At 40.8% G+C, this 17,973-nt stretch overlaps 1 protein-coding gene across 13 annotated transcripts in view; it reads left to right on the top strand.

The window, feature by feature from the left end:
* The window catches only part of LOC139535567 (forkhead box protein P1-B), a 209,267-nt gene that overhangs the window by 93,927 nt on the left and 97,367 nt on the right, over positions 1 to 17,973 (top strand). For 2 of the 13 annotated variants that reach the window (XM_071335089.1, XM_071335093.1), the window contains exon 1: positions 15,874 to 16,002. The exons of the other annotated variants lie outside the window; for them this stretch is intronic. The gene's annotated coding sequence lies outside the window, so the exon portion shown is untranslated. Of the gene's footprint in view, positions 1 to 15,873; positions 16,003 to 17,973 lie in introns of those variants that run through there. 13 annotated transcript variants of the gene reach the window in all.

The following is a 17,973-nucleotide window of genomic DNA, read 5'->3' on the forward strand; positions in this document are numbered from 1 at the left end:
GCAAACAAAGGTTTCTGTACCAAATACTAAGCTCTGCTTTTCTGATGTATCAAATACTTATGTCATGCAATAATATGCAAATTAATTACTTAAAAATCATACAATGTGATTTTCTGGATTTTTGTTTTAGATTCTGACTCTCACAGTTGAAGTGTACCTATGATAAAAAATTACAGACCTCTACATGCTTTGTAAGTAGGAAAATCTGCAATATCGGCAGTGTATCAAATACTTGTTCTCCCCACTGTATGTAATCCAGAGGACTCGTGTAAGAGTGTCATCGTGTCATGGTGGATAAACAAATTCCTGGTCTAAATACAAGGATGGACAGTAGCTAGCTAGTTAACTGGAGACATTCGTCATGGGATTAAAATCACAATGGCCTATTCGAATGTGACAAGCACTTGGTTTAATAAAAACATATGATAAAACCTTTCACTACGGCTGGAAGTGACTAGCTACAGGCATGCAGTCTTGCATTTCATTCCATTTGGCTAGCTATTAAGCCAGCCAACTAAGCTAACGTACCTCAGAATTGTCACGGGTCAATAATGAACGGATATTAGAAGCGTAACTATCTAATACATTTCATGACAAACCATGTAACTAGATAGGTAAACATATTAGTTAAATGGGTAGAAATAGAATCGAAAAAAAGCTACCCTCCCCTGTCTATCCTGCTCATTGATTGGTTTAGGATGAACCGTCACTCCAAAACTTGTGGACCAATGGAGTCGCATTATCTACGCCTCCCTCTAAACCCCACCATCACAATTTTTGGGGTGCCAAAAGCGTAAGCAAAGAAACAAGACGAAAGCAAAGTTCAGAGTAACCTAACCAAATGTAGTAACTGCAGGCAAGAGTGTAGGCTAAATTGATTCAATAGGGTTGATTGTTGGAAAAGTTTTGCTCACACTTTTATTTTTTTTGCTTTTGATATCATTCTTTATGTTTACAATTCAAAAATGTTTGCTTTCAATTATTTTGTTGTTTGATCTCAACATCCATTATTTCACGTTTCCTCGAAAATATAATTTTTACATTTGAAACTTTCTTTTTCATATTTACGATTTATTTGACTTTGAATTCAATTCTAAAGGCATGAAATTGACCCCATACACATGACATAACTCTTTAATTTTAGTATTTGAATAAGGTTGTGCGTTTCTCACTATCAGAGGAGGAGTGGGTGTTGTGTTTGCCTTGCCTGCTCCCTGAGGAGGCTAGTGGGAGGAGCCATAGGAAGACAGGCTCACTGTAAAGACTGGAATGGAATTAATGGAATGGTATCAGACACATCAAACATTTGGAAACCACATGTTTGACTCCATTGATTCCACTCCAGCCATTGCAATGAGCCCGTCCTCCTATACCTCCTCCCACCAGCCTCCTCTGCTATCACCCCAGTGTGCTAAACAGCCATATACCCCTATCTGATCGAGTTCAGCCAATCACTTCTCCATTTGGAAAACCGAGGTCCTCGGACCAAAGGGGGAAAAAACAAAACACCCTGCCTGGTATTTATCTTGACTGCATTCTCTGCTCAGTGTTCTGAAGCAGGTCCTCTCCAGGCCCACAGCACAACTGCTTTCTCCAGATGTAAGATCAGGACTGAAATCTTTCAAATGATTTAGTAATTCATGTTAATGTGCCAAAATCAGCCTAATTATTGACACAACTTTCCAATGCGATTTTGTGGCAGTTTATAGGATTAACATGCTTCGGTCTTTAAAGCCGTTTTGAAGTGCAATGTAGTTGAAAGCGGAAAAGATACTCTTATTATTTTGGGGATGAGAAACAGTATGCTTTGTGTGTGTGTGTTTGTGTGTGTGTATTTGTCAGTGCTCATGTATGTATGTCTGCACATGCTTGTCATTTCTTTATTTGTTTCGGGATTAGGAATTTAAGCAGTCTGACAAAGGGGATGATAATAGTAAGGATGACTCTGGACCAGATAGTTCAGTTATCACTATGCTGTATGGTGTTCAGGTTCAGAGCATGCTTCATGCAGGTCTTAGTTTCTCTGCCTATTTCCATGTGTTGGTGGTGCTGAAGTCAACAGACGAAGATGCCCTATTACAAGATGAAGTTCTCCCTCAGAAGATCAGTGTATGTTTCTGTTTAGATGCCTTTTGAAATGTTCTTGTTTCTGTTTGAGCTTCATTTGAAGAACATGTCACACAAACAGTTGGCAGCTTGCATTACTCGCCACGCTGCTGTGGATTTGAATGCCTCTGAAGATCAAGTTACTTTTCTAATCTGCTGCTTTTTATAGGAGTATTAAGGATAAACAAGACAATTCATGAGTCTTACCAAAGAAAGGTCGCATGTGGAATGTTGCATGTTGGGAAGAAGAAAGCTCACATAGTAGTTCTCTTGACTGTATGTATTGCTTACTTTAAAAAGTCATTTCATTTCTTTATATCAGCATCAAGCTGAAAAAATTGCCATGTATTATAGGGTTGGTAAGCTTCTAATTCTGTGGCATTTACAGCTGGCTGTGTTTCCATGCATTTATAACACTTTGATTCTTAAGAGTTCCTTTAATCGCTTTTGCCGTGCTCCGAACATAATAAACAACTTGCTGTTGCTAAAGTGCCACATGGGGGAGATTGCTAACAAGAAAGTTAAACGTTTCTGCCACAAGCAGTTTTGTCACTGTGTTTTTCATGCTCTCTAACTACTGTAATCTACTCTCTCAGTGCTTGGCTGCAGTACAGTAGTTAAAAACGGTGACAGGCAAAATAGCTGCGAGGCTTCTCTAGTCGGCTGTCTAGCTGTAAGAAAATGAATTGTTATCATGATGGGTACAAAAACATTACAATGGAGACTAACATAAAAAGCAACACTGGGTTTTATATTGACCTGTTTATCTAGATTACAGGATATACCAGAGCCTACTAAACACCCACCTGCCCTCTGTCTTCTCTCTATCCCCAGTCACAGCACAGCAGCTCTTATCAGAATGGACTCTGGGAGATATTCAAGCTCATTTTTGTCTAGCTAAACGGGTTGCACTGGTAAATGTATGCTGTATTCAGAATACAGCATGTCATAGTGAATAGAGCAGTATTATTTTCTCTTGCGTCTCCTGCACTTATCTTCTCTTGTAAAGTAGAAAGAATTGTACTGATCGTGTTATCATAGATGTGTTATCTTGAAGCTACTTAAAAGAAATACCTTTTTAGGGGGAAATGTTTGGCAAGTTTCAATCTATTTTTCTATCAGCAGCACACAGACATATTTGTTTATTTTTGTGGTTTGGGACATATTGATAGGTGTATAAAATCAGCTCTTTCTGGGAGATTGAAGACCTTTTATGATGTCAGGCTGCTATCAGGTGCAGACGTGTAACGTGACACTTTGTGTGAAATTAACTGCGGCAACAGTAGTAAGCAAATTCCACCCGCAGATGAGTAGTTTCACAGGGCAACTAAAAGAAAATCACAAAAGTGAATGTAAAATCTCCAAAAGACTTTGGCCTGCTCTTTCCACCTCGAAAAATTTGAAATTGAATGAATCAGTTTGATTGATTTTAAGACTTAAATGTTCAGAAAAAGTATTACCTATAACTTTTTGAGAGGGTCAAGGCCAGTAACACCCATATTGATATTACCACATTAAAGAAATGGTGTGTCCTCTGATATAGATACAGCCATTGAGAGGTCTGATTAAAGCTGCTACTTTTTCCCAGTTATATCAAATTCATATTTTCTGACTTGTTCTACGCATACTATGGAGAATTTTGGGAGTTATTTGGGAGCTATTTCTGGGCTTTGCAATCAGGCTTAGTTTTATGGGAACGGAGTGCAGAGAAAATAATAACTATGTAGCGAAGGAAATTTCAAAAAGTGCCTATGTTGAGTTGATAATCTTGGTTCTTATTTGGACATTTTTGACATTGCTGAATTCACTTCATGGTCAATATCACTTTGGCAGTCCTTCGGGCTCTCCATTTATTTGAGAAAACAAATCCCTTTTACGGATAAAGCACCTGGTGTGGCTACTTAATGGAATGGCTTTAGAGTTATGTAAATAAACAGCTTGCATTTTCGGTGTGAGATTAAGAGGACTGGGAAGGCTGCTAGAGAGCGTGAGTATGGAGGGAGAGATAACTAAACAAATAAAGTTGACACATGGAATAAGTATTTTTTGGGTGGGGGGGCGCTCAATGTATGGCGTTCTAGTTAATGTTACCTTTTGGTTGCTAGGGCTTGGTGGACTGTTAGGCTAGGGTTGTCTAGACTCTTTCAACAGCCGCAATGTCTTAGAAAGGCCCATGAGTCTAAGACGCAAGACTTGGGTTGGCTGGGTTTGGGTGTTGGTTACAACCAATGAGTTGTATTAAGGGGAGTTAGATTTGTACAGTTTAACACTAGAGTAACTTGGCCCCTGTTGAGGTAGCAGTGGGTAACCATTAATGGATTGAGGATGTAGCCATGCCTTATGTTTAACCTTGAGAAGATAACCAGAACCATGACAGGGAGTGAAAGGAGAGGAGAACAAGTGACCACTGAAACAAAGTAGTATGAGTGTTATATTACATTCAAATAGCTCTCCGTGCTGTTTAGATTAGTGAGAAATGGAACCCTCTGACCCAAACATATCAAATAATATCCTTTTTAGTTTATTCAGCTGCAAGTTTGCCAAACTGCTCTAATTCACGTCATACATCGTTGCCAATTAGGTTCTCCTCTTGTTCCCCTTGTTGGATTGGCAAATAAATTAGAATGTTAAAATATTTAAAATGTTGAATTAAAATTAGACAGTTAAACGACGCACACGAAGCGGAACACTTTTTTGAGGGGGAGTGGGAAGCTTTTTCATTCAAAATTGGAGTTTATTTAATGCAATCCAACAAGAAATTCAGGCATTTTTAAACAAATATTTATTTACTGGGCTTTTGCACCGGTTTCAGTCTTGGCTCTTACATTGTTTTCATAGACAAAGTCTCCCTGGCCTAGGAGAAAAAGTACAGGGCCGTACAGAGCCCTGAAAACAGGACTGACAAACACCATTAGTTGAAAAATTTCCATCTCATTGCAACTATGTTATTGTTGACTTTACCGTACACGTCCTAATATGGTTACCTCCCTGCTAAAGCAGCCCAGCACAGAGCCGAGGGGCCCTCGCAGGGAGACGCTTTTAACTGCCACTTAGACAATAAGAAACAAATGTCACAGCTCGGCAAAAAGGCCCAGCTTTCACAGCCTTACAATACTCAACCTTCCATGGTGCTTGGCTCAGGCTGCTGTGTGATATTTATCCACTCTCCCATGTTACCTGTTGCTGTGCCCTCTCACTCTATCCCCGCCAGCCTGCCTCCCCTACTCTCTCTTGTGCTTGCTGTCTCTCTATCTCTCTCTCTCTCTCTCTGTCTATCTCTGTCTCTCTCTTTCTCTCTATGTCTATCTCTTTATGTCTCTCTCCATCTTTCTATCCGTCTCTGTCACTGTCTCTGTGTTAGCTGTTGACTGATCTTGACTGATCTGTCTCTGTTTGCCTTGTTTAGTTATTTATCAGGGGGAATAAGATTGATGTGTTTAGAGTGGCTGTTGTCTCTGCTGCAGAGCAGAGGCCAGTTCAGCTGCAGGTCATGCCCTGCCCTGCCCAGGCCCCGGCCCCTATCTGATCTGCTCCCTCAGCCAGGGTGTTTGAACTGGAGGCAGCATCTTACTGACACCAGAGGCCTTCTTATTCTCCACTCTGATGAGATCCCCTCAGTCCACATATCGTTTGAGTCCTGAGGTACAACAACAAATCTTTATTCTTGTTTAGAATGTTTTTCTTGTCTATAGACTGAAGATAGATAGTCTTGGCTGTGAGCTGTGTTGAATGTGTCGAACTGTCAATGGTTCTGTCACAATAGGCTTTGACTGATACCTGTCGCTCAGCTCCCCTAGAGGACATTGAGAATCCTTTCATTCATTTTATATGTAACATCGCTCTACTCAGTCTTCCCAGACCTGTACCCTGTAGGTAGTATTACCGTATTCCATTGGTGGATTAGGTGGTAGGTTAAACTAGCCTATGATTTCAGATGCATTTCTTTCTTTTCCCTTGTTGGTTAAAGATGTTGGCAGCCTCACCTCAATCCTAAAATCCTCACGTTTATGATATTTGCCCAGCATGATCTGTGCCCATGGATGAATGGGAAGATGGGACATGTGGAATGTTGAAGGTCAGTGTCCATGATTCACACAGGGATAGAGCGTAAGAATCCTTGTGAAAATACTTGGGCCGGGATCAAACAGATGTTATGTGATATATTCTTAACATTGACCTTTAAGTGCATTTCTCTCTTTTTACTAGCTTGTTCCATATGTTTAGGAAGACCAAAGTGGAGTGGGCCTTTAAAATACATTCAATTCAAATGGCAAGTAAATGTTTTTTTTTTGTGTTTTTTTATGTGTCTATAAATTTAGGGTGTGTGTAAGCGGCAAAGTAATAGGTTTCAGAATCATTACATAACTTGTTCGAAAGTTGCTATGTCTGCACGTGTTTAAACACAGTTTTCTAAATGAAATGAAACACTGTTATTTCAAGATGTAAACCATAACCACCTGGTCTCAATTATTAAGGTAGTGGGTTGTAATGTGGGTTTACCATCAATGTCTGACCTGGTAACTAGCTGTGTTTCTACCTACATTATTTTCTACCTCACAGCATGTGAGCGGGGCGGCAGGTAGCCTAGTGGTTAGAGTGTTGGGCCAGTAACCGAAAGGTTGCTGGATCGAATCCCTGAGCTGACGAGGAAAAAAATCTGTCGTTCTGCCCCTGAACAAGGCAGTTAACCCACTGTTCCCCGGTAGGCCGTCATTGTAAATAAGAAGTTGTTCTTAACTGACTTGCCTAGTTAGATAAAGGTTACATGTGAATATGTTTGATAGTTCAGTGTTTATAATAATTAGTGAGTGATTGGTCCAGTATTGTGATCAGTGGGAGATCAGAGCAGTATGGAGAGGCTTGGTATAGAATGTGTAATACCCAGTGAATAGGTTGTTATCAATAAAACGTCACAATACGTCGCAGAGCGTTCAATTTGACTGCTGGGTGGCAAGGTGACCCCCCCGCTCCGCTAAAACCATTGACAACTGTATGCCGTTTTCAAGGGATTGTTAAATAAATTTACAACTATTTGGTTTCAATATCATCACCTCATGAAGAGCATAGTCAGAACTATACATTTCTGGTTATTCCACTTTTAGCTCTATCATCAGTTATACAGCAAGTAACTGCTTGCTTTTCGTGATCAGTAAACATCAATTGATCATGTATTTTCAGATATGCGAGGGCAGGTATTTGGCGTATTTGGCATGTAGCTAGCTTGCTAGCTAAGCAAACAAAATGCTTCATCAGAGATTAGGCTTTTGGAAAGAGCTTGACATCGGCAAGGCCTCGTCCTGGTAAAGTAGTCAGTGTGACAACTGTCATCACCGCTATAGATGGCAAGCCAATATAGCCATCCAAGTGAATTCCCTGAAAGTTAGCTTGTATCTAGCTATATTGACATGATCTGTTGTTAGCTACTGTAGCTAGCCAATTTGATGTAGTCCATTAATCAATGTAGCCATTATGTCTGTTAGCAGCGATCGAGATTAAACACTCTTAAAAACAATGTTGAAAAGGGGATCATGTTGAAAAGGGGATCATGTTGAAAAGGGGATCATGTTGAAAAGTGGATAATGTTGAAAAGGGGATAACGTTGGCTAACTTCGCTAGGTAAGCCTACGTTGGTTGGAGGGGAAAAAAGTACATTAGGTCTACTTACCACTGTTTAACCAACTGTACAAAGTTTCTACCAGTAGCTTGCAAAGTAAACATTATCAGCTAACAGTAGGCTACATCGACAAATGCGCCCTTCTGCTGCTTGAAAGGCAGATTCCACAAAGGATGGGAAATGAACCTAAACCACTCGTACTTGTCTGGTATAGTTCACTTTTATTTTATATCACTCAGATATCCAATTAATAGTAGCCAATATTCCGAGATATCGTGAGGCTACCCTACGTATCTGAAATGACGTGATTGATGTTTTCTGATAATGAAAAGCATGCAGTTACTTGCTGTATAACTGATGATACAGATAAATGTGTGCAATTGTTTTGCATTGAATCTGACATGCTCTTCAAGAGGTGATGATATTACAACCAAATATTTAACATTTATTTAACAATTGCTTCAAAACGGCAATCAGTTGTCAATGGTTTTAGCAGTGCTGTGTGTCTCCTTTGCCCCCCAGCAGGCAAATCCCCGTCAGGTTGTCATTTATTATGAATTATTACAAGCCTAGTTAAAATGTACTTCTTTGTTGATTTCATTTTGGTTTTGAAGTATGGTATTTGAAGTATTCTGCCTAACAATATTTTTCAAATTTTTTGTTTATAAAACATTTGTATTTATTGTTTTATAAAAACATTTGGTGGGGGAAATAAAGCCTGCCCTATCTGATGTTAATGAACTTTGTGGGGAGGTTGTTTGCTGACTTCAAGGTCAGTTTCTGAGAATGGCTGCACGTTTTGTTGTAAACATATTTACAGCCAAAGATGTGTAAACATTGTATACAGGTGGAGAGGCAATACTGGTAGATTTTTTTGTAATGACCTTTCCCCCCTGATACGTGCTAAAAGGCAGCATGTGTATGTGTGTTAACTTGTATTTGTGTTAAAGTGAGTGCACTAGCAAAAAATGTCCCACAAAGCATAATGATGTGTCTGCTCTCAATATGAAGCTGCTGAGAGAGAGAGAGAGAGTTGAGCTGAGGAATAGTTGGGGTATTAAATATGAATTAATGGAATGTTGCTCAGGCACATCTTTGGGTGTAGTGTAGTGTTGAAAAATAAAATGTATGTTGCCGGCTACCCGCTGTGAAGGTGCATTTGGACTTAGTATCCTTTAATTAGAAGTGAGATATTAGCATTTCATAGGGCTTTACGCTGGGCGAGGGAAAGGCCGGCCCGAGCCTTCATTAGCCAGCCTCTCTGCATGTGATGAGCGGCGTCATTAGCTGATGGAGTGGATTTGCCCTAGCTGTACCATGAAAGGCACATCATTTACATACTTTCAAGGAATAAGGCCTTTAATGGATTCCTCAATGAATAAAATAAAATGCCACTTCTTAAAATGTTCAAGAATCAGTTTCTGATAGTGTACATCACTAGCCAGCTACTTCTTTTGTTGGATGGATGGAGAAAGGCAAAAGGGGACAAAAGAGGGAAGAAATACTGGGAAAGAGAGCTGAGATTGACTTATGTTTGAAACTTAAGGCATCGGAATTCACTTTGCGAGTCGTGTAGTGTGTCATAAATTCTGAATTAAATCAATAATGTCGGGACGTGAAGGTATAAAATCTTTGGATCAAACAGGAGAAATATGACATGCAGACTGCCTTTTGCCTCCAGACATGGGCACATAAATAAGATGTGCATGATTTGTCAGAGGAAGTGCTAGGCGTCACTCAGTGGGGGCTGGGCTGGGAGATTGAGGTGTTAATATCACCATGTTTATCAGAGGGAAAGCAGGAGAGGCAATGGTTAATGATAGTGATAGTGAAGACCATTCTATGAATCAGCCGTGGCGTGATTAGTATTTTATTGATGAGCTCCTGAAGTGGCAAGTGTGGGAAATTGCGTCTTTGATCACACAGGGTTTGGGAAATGTAACCTGAGTGTGGAGCCAACCAGGTAAGACCTCCCAGCGCCACCCCTCCACAACACTCCCACCCGCCCCTGCACTCCCTGCCCGACACACAGACCTGTCGCCTGGGAAGGATCTTCCTCATCTTCTCCAAAACACATATTTATTTTGGATGTTTTCATTGAGAGTCTACATGGTGATTACAGCTGTTCATTAACAAAATTGGGTATTTGTTTTAAACTTTAACCAATCACTTTGATATGCTAATTACGGTGTAATTTCATTTGAGCCCCGTAATGATGATGCTGTTATTAAGGACATAAATGATGCAGTTAAGCTGAGAGTAATCTCATTTGCATACTGTTCATGCCAGTAAATTAAGCCCTTTCCTGCACTGCTTCAGGTTTAATTTTCCACTCCTTTTCACACAGCAGCAGCAGTATCTCTCAGCCCTGTGCCTAATATGCAGGCCAGCCTTTTTGATGTGGAGGGAGAGAGAGACGCTTCCTCACACTAAATCTACAATATGTAACACATAACAGAACTCATTACTGTGCGTCTTTAAGAAGTTGGGATTAATAAGAAGAGGTACTTTTTACTCTTTATAGTCATACAGAAATATATCTGTGCCCCTTGTACCCCATGTTCATGTTTTTGGCATGTTTCATCCCCCACCTGAAAAACATTACAAGCATTACAAACTGTAAAGCTATAATGATGTCCCGAGAATCATCTGAGCCTACAGTCGTATTGGTTGGCTTTCCAGTTACATGTTGATCATACAGTAGATCTCTTCAAAGGGTTGATTGTATTTTGATATTCTTCCTTTGAAAGAAGATGAATGAAAAGATGATTTTTATGTCCATGTTTTTTTTTTCTCCAAATGACTCTTTATCATTAGATAATGATATAATGCATCCATGGAAAATGGTGACAGGTGTATACATACATACATGTTGTTCATGTCCAATACCTGAAACGACCTTATTGTTCTTAAAGGGATCAATGGAAAGAGTGTTCACAGAATCACAACATAGGTAATTGTTGATAGCGGTTTGGTACCTTCATTAGAGAAGCAGCAGCTCATGGTCTCTCATTGTGTATTGTTTGCTCTGTGAGGGTAAACATGTTTGTCACACAGAGGTGTATTTATGCTGATCAAACAGTTCAGCCAGGGGATTGTCAATGCCAAGGTCTTTTGGCTCCTTTCAGAGATGAACGCCCGTGCTGCACAACCTCCCTTACGATTCCAAAACGTACCCTTACCTTTTGTCTTTCCCTGAAAGCATCACGTCCAGCTCCAACACGGCATCTCCTTTGTATTTTGAAGGCGAGGGGGGAAACACATTTTATGGAGTTAACACTGACAATAGAATTGCCATTCAGCCAGAATGCTTTTCCGTTTTGTACCATAAAGAATATTATTTTTCTGCCAGACAATTTTCTCTGTTAGTCTCTAATTGGCTACATAAATCTCTGGCGTTGAGGGTGAAGAATGTTGCGGTGTCACAGAGTGTAATCTTCACCCTTATTTACCAATTCATTAAGATTCATTGATGCAGGATCGGCGAGAGGAAATGACAGCATAAATCAGACCTCCAACATAATGACCCTAATCAGTTGGGAATTGCAGAAAATGTCATCATGAACTATGTCCTTGTATTAGTGCCACTGTACATTGTCATTGCGCTGCTTTATGAGTGGGACGCATCCTCCTGACATCGGCTGTATTTAACCAAAAAGAGTTGTTAAAAACTGATTCCATTAAAGCGCTGAGATTCATACAAGGTCTTTCAGTATTTAGCCCGGTGCCCTTTACCTTCAATTTAACTGCTTAAACGGAAGGCACGTACCCCTCCTTTTTAAGCCACCGTGTCCTCTCTCTGGAAAGCTAGAGCTTATAAAATAATGACACAACCCAGCACTGTAACGTCTAGGAGACACAGCACCTGAGGAGGCAGTGGGAGGGGTCAGGGGTCTGACCACTCCCATGCCAGAAGCAATGAATGGGGTGCCAACATGTATTTGGTCCTTTGTCCTGATTGGTTAATGGCCACCCATTACTTATCCAATCAGTTGAAAGAAGCCATTAACGAATGTGCTTGTGTGGATGTTGTTTAGTTAATGTCAAGAGAACACTGCTTTTTTCTGCAGTTTTCCACACAATTGCATTGATTTGAACTTGAGTAGAATGACGTCCTCGTCTCATAGAATTTAGTAGCAGCATCTTGGCTCATTGGAGGCCATTGAGATTCATTATTTGTAATATGTTATTTTTCTGTCTGAACTTGTGGTTAGCACTCTGGGCCTAAATGATTGCTCTGCTGCAATTAAACTGGTCCAACACATGACTTTCTGTATAATCCTCCAACTCAAGCACTTTCAGAATGGAATTGTATTGATTCTGTTATATGTGTTTGTTAGAATACCTCACAGATGTTGGGCAAGAGTTAAATATTACGTTTCTCTCATCACACAAGATAACTATTGAAGCCAAATGCCCATTGCATTTCTTTGCCATTATTTGTGTATAAAGGTTAATGATTGTGGCTGGCAATCAAAAGCTGAACTTTATCTCTGTGTAACTAACTCCAAACAAAGGAACTGGGAGATAAGCACCTGTACTACACTATACTCAGCAGTGACACATTTTACACCGTTTGAATATTGAACACAGCTCAGTGTATGTGGTAAGACTAATGTAGCAGGGGGAGACTGAACTCTTGTATTTACTGCTGTTGATGATAACGATGCTATTGAATAGTGGGGTAATAGACAGTGTCTGTACCTAACGCTGCCAGGAACCTTTTCCAACAATGATATAACTGTAGAAAGTCGCAAAGACCAGCAAGTGGGTAAGTTTACCCCCCCCCCAAGACAGTGTTTCTAATAATATGGCCCTCATATGGTTTAGGAACAGAGCATTAATTAGATAAGTTCATAGGCTAAACTTCCTTTCCCTAGGAAAATGCATCTGACACATTTCCTCCTTGCAAGTCCACATTTCCACCCCCTTGGGAATGGGCCTTGCATGAATTCTAGTAAAAATGATTAAAAATATATGACACACTTTTTAAGTAATGTTAAAACAATAAGCGTTTTTACAGGTCCCATAGGATGCGGAGAGATTGAAGTCTGTGTTTTTCTTTCGGCGTGTGTGTTTGACAGGTCTAATTGGTAAGATGAGCTTGAGGGAAGCGAGGCCTGCTTTTCCCACGCATCGGGTCTGGTCAGGAAAGAGGCCCACGTCTCTCGATGTCTGTCCTCTCGCTGCAGTGTTAATCGGTGTGAGCCTCGTGTGAGTGAGATTATCAAAGTCAAATGAAGGAGAGTCGTTGAGGAATGTGTGGTAAACCACTCCTAAAACCAGTTCACATCACACCAGTACTTTTCCATTCATGTACTACCGTTTTGAAAGTCATTAGACATTTCTGTTTACTTAATCTCAGTTGGCCGTTGTGTACTAAAAATACCGTGCCCTGCCTTACTTTTGCACATTCCGTCATTGTCTCTGCTCAGCAGGCCTGTACGTTTTGGTGTATATGGGACGGCTTCATGCCAAGGAGACAAACTGTTTGGTGTATTTTCTGAAATTATGTATCTACTTAGCCTCCCTACTGGAGAGTGTGCCTTCTGCTCCCATCCTTATTGTTCATTTATCTGAGCTTGTAGTGTGATAATAGGTTCATATTCATATGAATCATCATCCTCAGCATCAGTGGATGTCGAGCCCATTTCTCTGTATAAAGTGTAGTAATACATTTGAATCAGAATTTTACGCTTGAGGATCCCATTATATTCTTCACAATGTGTCATAAATATGTGTTGGGCTCTTCCCTTTGCCCTCACTATATGGGGGTAAATGGGTTTGGGGCATAACTGAAATGAGAATGAAGGTTGTTTGGGAGGTGAGATGAGACAGGAAACTAAACACTCAGGGGTAGCTAGGCCTCACTGACTGGATTCACATGAGCAGATGGCAACTTGTATGCATGAAACATTCATGAACAAGGTGACATGCAGCTTGAAATTGCCCGCACCAATTTCTCTTTCGTGCTTGTTGTAATCGTTACCTGTTTCTGAATAGTTTATTATTTGCTCTAACGTGAATGGCGTAACACAGATCTCACACTGTGTGTGTGTGTGTGTTTGACTCAAAGTCAAACCAATATTATTTTATTTGAACGAAATAGAAATAGATTCAGTATTCATTGTATAACCACAGTATTCATTCCAGTATTATATGGGTAAATTATGGGGCACCTGCAGTTAAATTATTTCTGTTTGTCGGATGAAAACAACATTGCTTGTTTTTCCGTCGACCTGTCCTGATGTTATTGGGAACAGCTTCTGGCGCCCTCAGACATCCTTTGTTGTTTCCAAACCCTAGTTACTGAATAATTAAAGCAGGTAAATGTTTAACATGTTTTACAAGTTTCTTGCTGTGGTGTCGTTGAAGACACTCTGTGTTGGGTCTGTAGTAAAAGTGTCTCTACTGCCGTGTTTTCCCTCAATTCTGATGCCTCGATCAGACCGACAGCTTCGTCTCAGAGCATTTCGTATTATTCTCTAAATAAATCCGTGACACTCCGTTTAGTATGATATGTTACGTTTCGTATTGTATGTATTAATTTGCGGATGTCCATCACCCATTTTGTATGTTATGAATTACAATTTATATGTTACGAATTTGCTAAATGTATGATATGTTACGAATTCTAGCTAGGTGCCAATGTTAGCTAGCTGGCTAACGTTAGCTAGGCTAGGGTTATGGGTTTGGGTTAAGGTTAGGTTTAAGTTTAAGAGTTAGGTTAAAGGGTTAAGGTTAGGGGAAGGGTTAGCTAACATGCTAAGTAGGTGCAAAGTAGCTGAAAAGTTGCTAATGAGCTAAAACGCTAAAGTTGCCCGTGATGAGATTCAAACTTGCAACCTTTAGGTTACTAGACGATTGCGTTATACACTACTTTAATTTTGTTATACGTTACTCACCAAAAGTAACATATCATACTAATTTGAATATCCAAGATTTAAGTTTACTATGTTACATCTAGTCTATGAGACCAGGCGGTGCACCAATACTGCCTAATAAATTCTACAGTCAAATGTTTTTCATTATGTAATCCAACATTTGTACTGGATATGTGTACAATAAAAGTTCAACATTCACCCATTGTTACTATTCCTATCAACTCCCGAGAGGCACAGCGGTCTATGGCACTGCATCTCAGTGCAAGAGACAGTCCCTTGTTCGAATCCAGGCTGCATCATCTCCGGCCATCCGATAGGGCGGCGCACCATTGGCCCAGCGTCGTGCGGGTTTGCTCGGGATAGGCCGCCATTGTAAATAATAATTTGTTCTAAACTGACTAGTCTAGTTAAATAAAGGTTCCATTTAAAAATAAAGTCTAAGCAGACAATTGGATGCATATGTTGGATTTATCAAACATACAGTATTCACCACACAGAATGCACTGCAACTGCCTCTGCAATGGAATGCTGCAAGACAAATGCAGCGTTCGATTTGAAATGAATGTACTTCTGGTGTACCAAAACACATTGACACTGAAGGTCTGATCGAGGCTAGAGGAGGCTCTCTTCACCAGCCCACAACACCCTCCTCACCTCCGTCCACCCCCTCCTCGTTCACATTCATGGTGGCCGCCAGTCCAGCAGCTGTAACACACCACCTTAATGCTTCTTCAAATGTCAGGAGAATGACTGTTTGTTTGTCTTGAGTTTTCCCAAGCCATTTATTCTAGCTGGCTCTGCATTTGCATCGACCTTGATTCTCTAAGCCTGGCCCCTTTCTCCTCCCAGAGCCTGTTTACATTAGGCCTGCCCTGAGTGTCACCTATGAAATCTGTTGATCATTCCACCTGGTTAATGTTAAATTGGTCCTGCAAAGAGATGTTTGTTCATAAACACAGCCCCCCCACTCCCCCTGTTTACTGTAGCCATGGCAGCAATCAGTTATTAAACAAATAGCTGCTTTGTTTGCTGGTGTGAGTGGCTGGTTATCCCCTACAAGGTCTGGAAGGAACTTTTAAAAAGCTTCTGTGTCTCTGTGAAAAAGGGGTGGAGGGATGGAGGGGAAGCCCTGTTCCTACAATGTTGTAACAGTCGTCTTGAGATATGCTTTTCTTATCTACGACTTTTGGTTGAAGTGGCTGATGAGATTAGAGGCTTGTTTGGTCTCACTGTAAAGTCTCTGTTGGCGGAATGTCATCGGTGCCGTCAGTTTTCCTTCTCAGAGAAGAGAAGGGCGAGGGATTCTTCGTTGAGTGTCAAGCAAGCCCAGATATTGTGGCAGCCACTTCTGAGTGATGCACATGGTTCTGGATTACGGAGACCTAGGCTACGTTTAAGGTAAAAATGAGGGAGGGAGGTCTGCTAGCTCTACTTTGACTGTGGGAAGGTTCAGGGACCCAGTCCAATTCCAACTGTCTGTTCTGTTCTGCTCAGTCCAGTATAGGGGTTATTTTCTTTAAATGTTTTTGGGGGGTACTATGAGAGGACTGATCGTGGACCTTTTGAACACATGTTCATTCAACTTTTTGTAAACAAGGTTATCAGCACTGGCATTTTTTTTGTGTTTCTCATGTTTGTCTTCAGACTTATCTTCATAACATTGAGCCAAAATAAAACTGAACACAAAACTCTGCAAACCTTGAAAACCCATCCAGGGGAAGCATTATGGTGTCGCGCCACCTTGGTACAAGCTGTTTGTGTTGTCTAGTCTAGCAACCGAGCCTAACCTAAACAGGCAGCATCGAAATGCACTTCTCCCTTTGTCTTCTCCTTTGTCTGTCTTTATCTCTTCCCCAAGAATGTTGTGCTTTTGTTGTGTGCTTGTGTAAACAGGGGCTATGTGAGATCTATGCAAGCCGGAGCAGGTGGCCATGGAGGGTTTTCTGTCATGAGCATTAAAGAAAAACAGAACATGGGGAAAGGTCACGGCACAGCTGCGCAGGCCAACCCTACCTTGGATTGTTGACTGAATCGTGCTCTTGAATTCCAGGCTGCCATGGCGAGGGAAAGGCGTTTGAATTAGATTGAGGCTCGGCGTGGAGCAGTGAGTGGATTCGATACGAGACTGACAGGCTTGATTAGCCCTTGGTGCTGTGCCATGCTCTGAACCTGTCTGTTCAGGTGGGCGTTGCATGTGACTGTGTTTTTAATGTACTCCCCATATTAGAGGAACAAAAGCAAAACATCAACAAACAGAAACTCTGACCTTTTTTGTGATCCACTGTTTGTTCCAAACACTTGTTGTGTTTTGCAACCAGACATTCCCCCACCACCCCCCTCCAGAAGAACAGACATCTGATGATCAACAGAGAAGCAAAGCGTCTGTTTTGTGGACCGCCGTTTGCCTCATTCTAATCTCCTGGAATATCCGTTATTTAGAGCTTTTTGTTTTTGTTGTTTTTGTTGTTATATTTAGGGCTGACATGCCTCATAAACAAGCAGGCCTGTTTCTCATGAACTGCCCCCTCATTTCTGTCTGTGTGTGTGTGTGTGTGTGTGTGTGTGTGTGTGTGTGTGTGTGTGTGTGTGTGTGTGTGTGTGTGTGTGTGTGTGTGTGTGTGTGTGTGTGTGTGTGTGTGTGTGTGTGTGTGTGTGTGTGTGTGTGTTCCAGCCTTGCTAAGTACAGTACCTTTGGCGAGACACTTGACCCATAATTACTCCTGAATATGCATCATTGTATAAATGGATTAAGTAAAATAGCAAGCTATTTGAGTCGTCATCACAGATTGGACCATTCCCTGAGCAAACAAAAAATAAATAAACTAGGGCCCTGTCATGTGGTTGCCTGTGTCTGCTAGTCTACATGAAGCTGCTGTGTCTCTGCCTCAGTGCTGCTCAGATTAACATTGTTATCACCAGACAACTCTCCAATAAGTCTCTTTCCTATCTGGTTGATATTTATGATGGATAATGCACATTTCCCATTTTCATTTTTACGTTTTTTTTTGTTGCTTGCAATATTGCAGCTTTGAATTATTCTGTGGTAATATTAATGAGAAAGTAGATTTATGGGTTTCATTTGTTTGTCAATTCGAAAATTAATTGGGTGTTAATTTTAGCCGCCCCTCGTCAGTGCCGGTTCCAAGCATGCGCGCATTACTTTGCATTCATTGTAGCCTTCCCCTCCTTTATTGTGGGTCACTAGTTTTGCATACATTAAAATAGCCCCACGGCTCATTCTCTTGATTACTTTTGGAGATGCCATGCATTCGGAAATGTACGCCTTTCCGTTATAATTATGAAAATTTTGCATGGAATGACAGTGCGTGCATAATAACCATTACTTTCCGCCTTTTATGTAGCTTTGGA

This window comes from Salvelinus alpinus, chromosome 12 (genome assembly GCF_045679555.1).
Source record: "Salvelinus alpinus chromosome 12, SLU_Salpinus.1, whole genome shotgun sequence".
Lineage (NCBI taxonomy): Eukaryota > Metazoa > Chordata > Actinopteri > Salmoniformes > Salmonidae > Salvelinus > Salvelinus alpinus.